The sequence below is a fragment of the Panicum hallii genome, chromosome 3 (assembly GCF_002211085.1).
Source record: "Panicum hallii strain FIL2 chromosome 3, PHallii_v3.1, whole genome shotgun sequence".
NCBI classification, from domain to species: Eukaryota; Viridiplantae; Streptophyta; class Magnoliopsida; order Poales; family Poaceae; genus Panicum; species Panicum hallii.
Window position 1 is genome coordinate 52290797 of NC_038044.1, and position 7035 is coordinate 52297831.

A 7035-nucleotide genomic window follows, 5' to 3' on the forward strand; every position below is an offset into this window, starting at 1 on the left:
AAGGCTCAATAGTTTTCAAATAACATGTTGTTGAAGCATATTTTTAGTAGAAGCCTCAAAATAATAGTTGCATGCCTGCTTCAAACCTAAATGTCTGGGATCAAAAAGAAAGCAGAAACCTCGAACGGAAGAACAAAATAGATGTAGGGGTTACATGCATAAAGCCATCCACGTGATGGTAGTAGAATACAGCTACATAGCGTAACACGTGACCATATATGCACACACTGGATAAGTTCGTGCATCCATTTACACACATTTTACTGCTTGTTGGATCAAAGTGATACAAATATATAAGTTGTTGTATGGTGGATGCAATTTGCTCAATTGTAAATATAATTAGCATTGAGCATCCGGATGGGTGATGAGAACGCTCCAATTGCAATTATAACATCCAAGGAATGTCCATTGCAGTAACACTAAAATTGAACAATGCAATATAAAAAACTGGGCATGAAAATCCCCACTCAAGCATCTGATTTTGGAGGAAAAAAATTCCTAGAACAACATGATGATTTGTTCCACACAACGTTTTCGAAATAAAACATTATATGGGCTCTCGAGCTACAGCTTGCGCAGGAAACTCCTTCAATCCATTTGCAAAAAAAAAGGAATAAAAAGTCCCCATTAGTGCGAGTATTCAAGTCTCATACTCATAAATCAGGATATCAACACCAAAGGAACTGCAACAAGATATTATTACGGAAACATCTAAAGCCATTACTGCAACATCAAGAAAATTCACCTTCAGATCCATCTCTGTATAAAAAAAAATACGTAACAATTTCATGGTTGCAACATCCAAATGAAGCTATTGAAACATCCACACTGTTGCAAGAAATTGAAGTTACTTGAATATCAACACTATTGCAAGAAATGGAAATTACCTGAACATACATCCTGCGAAAGCTAGTACACACACAGAGACAAGAAGAGTGCAAAATACGTTATGCACCTTGCAACATCATCACGTTCAGATCACAAAGTTACAAAAAAGAATATTAGTAGCTGCATTTCAAATCAGCAGTTTGCTATGTCGAAAAACATTATCGAAATCAATAAAAATCAGTTAGACCAAGGCAATGAGAAATGGGAAGATAAAGGGAAAGGGAGGTGCAGCAGTACTGTCAGTCCGTCAGTGCCCATGTATCTAGTAAATATAGTCAAGGGTTCTCATTTCCCTGTTGTGTTTTCCATGGTGATGAGACTACACATGGAAAAAAATGATAGTGATGAGTTGAATCTCTGTAGTTAAATACACATGGCACCAAAAGCATGCATGGGTGCTGCATGTAACACTCAGAAATACCTCATCTCTTTGCTGCCTTCAAAAATGCATGAAACTGGCATCAAGCTTATTATGTTGTCCTTGCAACTGTTTTTTACTTGTTCATTTCTTCAGTTTATACTTGACTGTCCCAGTTTTGTGTTCTCCAAAGATCAATCACATGTATAATATGTATTGCAACTCCTCTCTCATTGAAATCCTTAAAATTACAAACAACGCCGGTGAACACACACACGTACTGAATCGAAAGATACATTTTACGTACAACTCATTCATGCTAAGATCATCAAGCTACGACCATTGTCTATACGAACCAAGACTAGGTATAAACCAACAAGGAAGTGGCCAATTCAACCATGGCCGAGGTGTGCGGAATTGCTTGAAGCTGCCATCACCGACATTGTAGACGCCGATATCCCTGGGCTCTCCGGGAAGTACAGCGCGTAGCACTCCTCATTGTCGGTGTAGTAGATGTGGTTGGGCATGACGCCGGCGTGCTCGCCGGCCGGCACCAGAACGCCTGGTTGCACCCGATGAACAGCGCGTGGTTGGTGTTCTCCCTAAACGTCACCGTCTTCACCAGGGTCTGGGTGTCAACGTCCACTCGGAACACCTTGATCCACACCGTGGTAAACAAGTGTGTGCTGCTGCCGCCGCCTTCCGGCGTGGGCACGGGCTCCATCATCCTCCACACCTGCAGCCACTCCTGGCCGCCGCCGGGAGCCTGGACGAGGTACTTGGTGTCGGTGTCGATGATGTCGTGCACCTGGTCATGCAGGAAAGTCGTTTGGCGTACGGCGGAGGCCCTGCCGGCGAGGTCGTACCGTGGATGCCCCCGGCGATCGTCAGGGCGTAGAAGAGGCCGTCGCCGTCGTTGTTGACGGCGTCAGCGTACGAGGTTCGCCTCCCGATCCAGGTCCAGCGCTCGTCCACGCCCACCGAGCGAAGGAGAGCTCGCAGTCAGGCCTGTTGAGGAGAACCACGATGAAACAACCTCCCGGGCGGTGCGATGGATCGGACGACAGGAAGGCGCGCATGTCGAGGCGCTTCGCGAGCTCACCGGCCTTCACCGGAATAGGCCGCGGGGGGTTGTTGGGTTGTGGCTGCTCCAATCTCCAGTCGTACGAGCAGATCTCGTAGTCGTAGCCGGGCTCGATCGGGCCGGCGTCGCGGCCCCTGAGGTGCGCGATTGTCGGCACGGGCGGGAGCGCGTCGATCTGCTGGCCGGTGACGGGGTTGACGAGCCGCACCTCCGCGGAGTCGGCGTCTGCTGTGGCGAGCCAGCCGTGAGCAGCGCCGAGCCAGTACCTGCCACCGATGGGAGGGGACCCAGCAGGGTGACCTCGTATGTGCTTCCGCCGGAGAGCGTGAAGACGGTGGCGGCGTGGGTGTCGGAGGACGAGGCGGTGTAGATCATGCATGGCGGCTGGAGTGCCGCCGGACCGGAGAAGAGGTCGTGGCGCGCGCGGACGGGTGCGTAGGCGGCGCGCCAGTCGCGGCAGACGGCACCGCAGCGGACGAGGTCGGTACGATTCCTGAAGGTCTCGAACACGGCGGCGAGGATGTCGGCCGGCAGGGGACACGGGTGGAGGTGGGAGCAGGGGTGCTCACCAACCTCGCATCCATGGTGATCCAAATCCTGATCCAAAGCGAGGGGCGCGTGATGAAGGGAGGGCTAGAGCTGCTGAAGAGCCCAAGGCGCGCGTGCTGGGGAAAGAGAAAGCGAAGCTTCCTTCCTTGTCAGGTACTCCAAAAGCTGCTAACTCTATCAAATGTTTCAGATGTACTGAGGCATATGGCGGTTAGAAATGCAAACAATCTGGGCATATGGCGGTGGAATGTGGTAGTTTACCTAACAGAAAGCTCAAGATGTTTGGCTTCGCCGTCTCTGGTCAGGGCTTTTACTCGATTGAAATTCCTGACAAAGGAATACCAGAGAGTACAATGGGTTAGTCATGGTTGTTGAAGGGGAAGCAACTGAGAGAAGGTTGAGGATGAGCTCAAGAACCTGATGAGTGAGAAATGGGACTTTCAGGTTAGGAAATTTACTGCAAATGAGTTCAGAGTAGCCTTCCCAGATCAGAATTCACTGGATACCTTCTCCAAATTGTCTAAAATTGTGCTTGGCGTTTATGGTCTGAAAGTGAGGATTTCCAAATCAATGGTGGACCCTGCTGCATCTGCTGTGTTACAGCCAGCTTGGATTAAATACATGGGGTGCCAGGCTTTGCCCGAGAGGAGGACATTATCAGGGAGATCACAGCTCTAGTGGCTGAACCCATCAAGGTGGATGAGTTCAGCCTGCTGAGGGATGAACCAGTCAGGGTTCGAGTTAATTGCAGGGACCCTTCCAAGATTAGAACCATTGTAGAAATATTTTTCAATGGAGTTGGGTATGAAATCAGTTTCATTGCACAAGGTGTACAAGGGAGAACACAGGGCAGAGGAGATGGGCCTCCAGGAAGCCAGAACAGGCATGATGACAGATCTGGTAAGAAAAGGGGGAAGGACAGAGAAGAAGATGATAACATGAGGAAAATGGACAGACATGACAAAGAAGATGGGCCTACAGATAGAGAGATGGAAGCCAGTTAGGGGGATTCTCAAGACGATAACATGGACAACTTGATTAGAGATGGATCACCCACTGAGGAGGCTATGGATAAGGAGGTAACAGCCGAGGGAGCTGTTCCTTTGGCTGCATATCACCCTGATATTGGTATGGAAAGGCTGGAGGGACAGCTGATAGAGAAAAATATCAGAGGTTGAGGAGCAGATTGGTGCTGAAGACAGCGTACAACCTATGGCTGAAAATTTCAGCGATCTTACTGACAACTTGCTTAGTCCTGTGGGGGCACAGTGACTCAAGACAGTCAGGTCTCTGAAAACTTGTCTCCTGAAAATACTGGGACTCTTGATGAGAGGAATTCAAAGTGCCCTGATGGGAAAATTCTGGTCCATAATCAAGAAGGGGTGTATTTCATGGATAAAGACAGGTGGCCAACTTTGGAGATTGCTGCTGGTCCTCAAGACCAGATTTTAACACAGGAGAGGATCTGATGGACAATACTGCTATTCAGTTGGAGGAGCAGACTGATAAGGAAGACAGTCAGGAGTGGGAAGTTCAGAAACCAAAGAAGAAGGGTGGGAGACAGAAAAAGAAGAAACAACCAGCAGTGGCTACCAGAGCTAGTGCAAGGGTGCCTAGGGATGGTGTGCCTATTGCTGCCAAAGATATTGCCAGAGCACAGAAGAGGGATGATTCTTTGCAAGGTATGTAACTCCAATTTTACAATTCTAAATTCTGCATCCAATTCCTATCTCAGAGAGGTCATGGGTGACCTTGAGGTTGAATGCAATGATTTTGATACTGAAATTAACACTTTTAAGGCTGAGGAGTTAGTTAGAGCTGATTTAGCTAAAGCCAATTATAAGGCCTATATAGATAAAAATCAATAAGAAGAATGCTCCTCAAGGAGAGGAAGACATTCAGGACTTAGCTATGTCAGTGATAGATAACTCTTCTCGCTGTAATACTCCTATGGTTAATGGCCCACCTGATAGGGCCCCTAATTCTCCTTGCAAATCATGAAGATTATGATGTAGAATGTGAGAGGGTTAGGAAAACCTGCTAGGAGGAGACAAGTTAGAGAACATATTTTCCAAGAGAAAATTGAGGTGGTGGGTCTGCAAGACTGTCAAAGGGGACTTCTCTGACCAAGACCTGCTGGAGCTGGCTGGTGGGCTTCAGTTCACATGGGTGTGGTTGCCTGCCCGGGGGCATTCTGGTGGTATTATTTTGGGTGTTAAGGTTGACACTCTTGAGGTGGAGGCTCATTACATTAGAGAGTTCAGTATTCAAATGGACTTAAGGAACAGACTTAATAATTTCAGGTGGAGTGTGATAGTGGTTTATGGCCCTGCTCAACACAATTTGTCTGGATAATTCCTTGCTGAATTGGATGAGATCTGCAACCAGAGATATCTCCCCATGATCTTGGGAGGGGATTTCAACCTTATTAGAAAGGAAAGTGAGAAAAGCTCTGAGTTGTATAATCATACGTTGATTGCCCAGTTCAATGAACTCATTGGCAAGCACTTGTTGAGAGAGGTGACAAGAGTGGGCTCTAAATATACCTGGACCAACAAACAGCTTGCTCCTGTGCTGGTTAATCTCGATAGATTTCTGATGACAAGTGATTGGGAAGACAGATTCCCTCTTTGTCTAGCATGGGGGCTGACAAGAGTTGGATCTGATCATTCCCCTATCATTCTTGACTCTGGGGTGCATGGTGCCTCCAGACCAAGATGCTTCTTTTTTGAGAAACAGTGGCTACTAAGCCTGATTTCCAGACCATGGTGGTTGAGAAATGGGAGGCAAGCCAACAAAGAAGACCTGAAGGGTGTTACTCTATTACCTACTGGCAAGGGAGCCTTGGTTTTATGAGACAACACCTGAAAGGTTGGAATATCCAACAAATTGGAGAACAGAAAATAGTGAGGGCTAACTTGCTTCAGCAACTGGAAGGGATTGATAGGTTATGTGAATCTAGGGAGCTGCTAGCAGAAGAGTGGCAGAAGAGATATGAAATAGAGAATGAGCTGGAAAATATCTATCAAATGGAAGCCATTTACTGGCAGCAGCATGGAAGTGATCTTGGAAGGGGATGCCAATACCCAATTCTTTCATCAGCATGCTAATGGTAGACGCCGTAAAAAATACCATTGTTGCCCTGGATACTGAGATGGGAGAGGTTAGAAGTCAGGACGATATCATGACAAATGTTACACGCTTCTATAAACAGCTCTTTGGATCTCAACTAGTAAGCAATATGACGTTGGCTAGCTCCTTTTGGCAAGATAGGCAGAGCTTACCTGTGTTGAAAAATTTGACTAAGCCCTTCACAGAATTGGAAGTGAAAAATATTGTGGATGAGATGAGCAATTCCTGCTCCTGGCCCCAGTGGGTTTGGGGGTTCAGTTTTTCAAAGACTTTCTGGCCGGTGATCAAGGGTGATCTCCTAACCATGTTTGCTGATTTTTACAAAGGAGATTTGGATATCAAAAGGCTGAATTATGGGTGTCATAACGCTGGTGCCGAAAGTGGAAAGACGCAAACAATATTAGGCAATATCATCCATTTGCCTTCTGAATGTAGATTTCAAAGTATTTACTAATGCCTTGAATAACAGATTCATGCCTATTGCCAAGGAGGTGATTGGGTGCAATCAAACTGGGTTCATAAAAGGGAGGAATATTTTGGAGGGTGTGATAATCTTGCCATGAAGTCATCCATGAGCTCAAAACCTCCAAGAGAAAAGGTCTTAATCATGAAGATTGATTTTGAAAAAAGCCTACGACAAGGTTAGATGGGATTTCTTGGAGGAAGTTATGCTTGGTAAAGGACTCCCGACCGAATGGGATTGGTTGGGTGATGCAAACAGTGAAGGAGGGAAGAGTTTGTGTTAATGTTAATGGACATCGAGGGCCTTACTTCAGAACTTACCAAGGACTGGCGCCAAGGTGATCCACTGTCCCTACTCTGTTTAATCTAGTAGCGGATGCCCTTAGCGCCTTCCTAGATAAAGCAGTGCAAAAACAGCGAGTGGTAGGGGTGCTCTCGCATCTGATCCAAGGGGGGATCTCGCTTATTCAATATGCGGATGATACTGTCATCATGATTGATGGTTCTGATCAATCTATCCTGAATCTCAAGCTAATTCTTTACTGCTTTGAGTGGCTTTCAC

The 7035-nt window shown here is 46.7% G+C and overlaps 1 pseudogene; it reads right to left on the reverse strand.

Moving 5' to 3' along the window:
- Positions 1 to 1467: 1467 nt before the first annotated feature.
- Positions 1468 to 6065, reverse strand: LOC112885461 (annotated as a pseudogene).
- Positions 6066 to 7035: the final 970 nt, after the last annotated feature.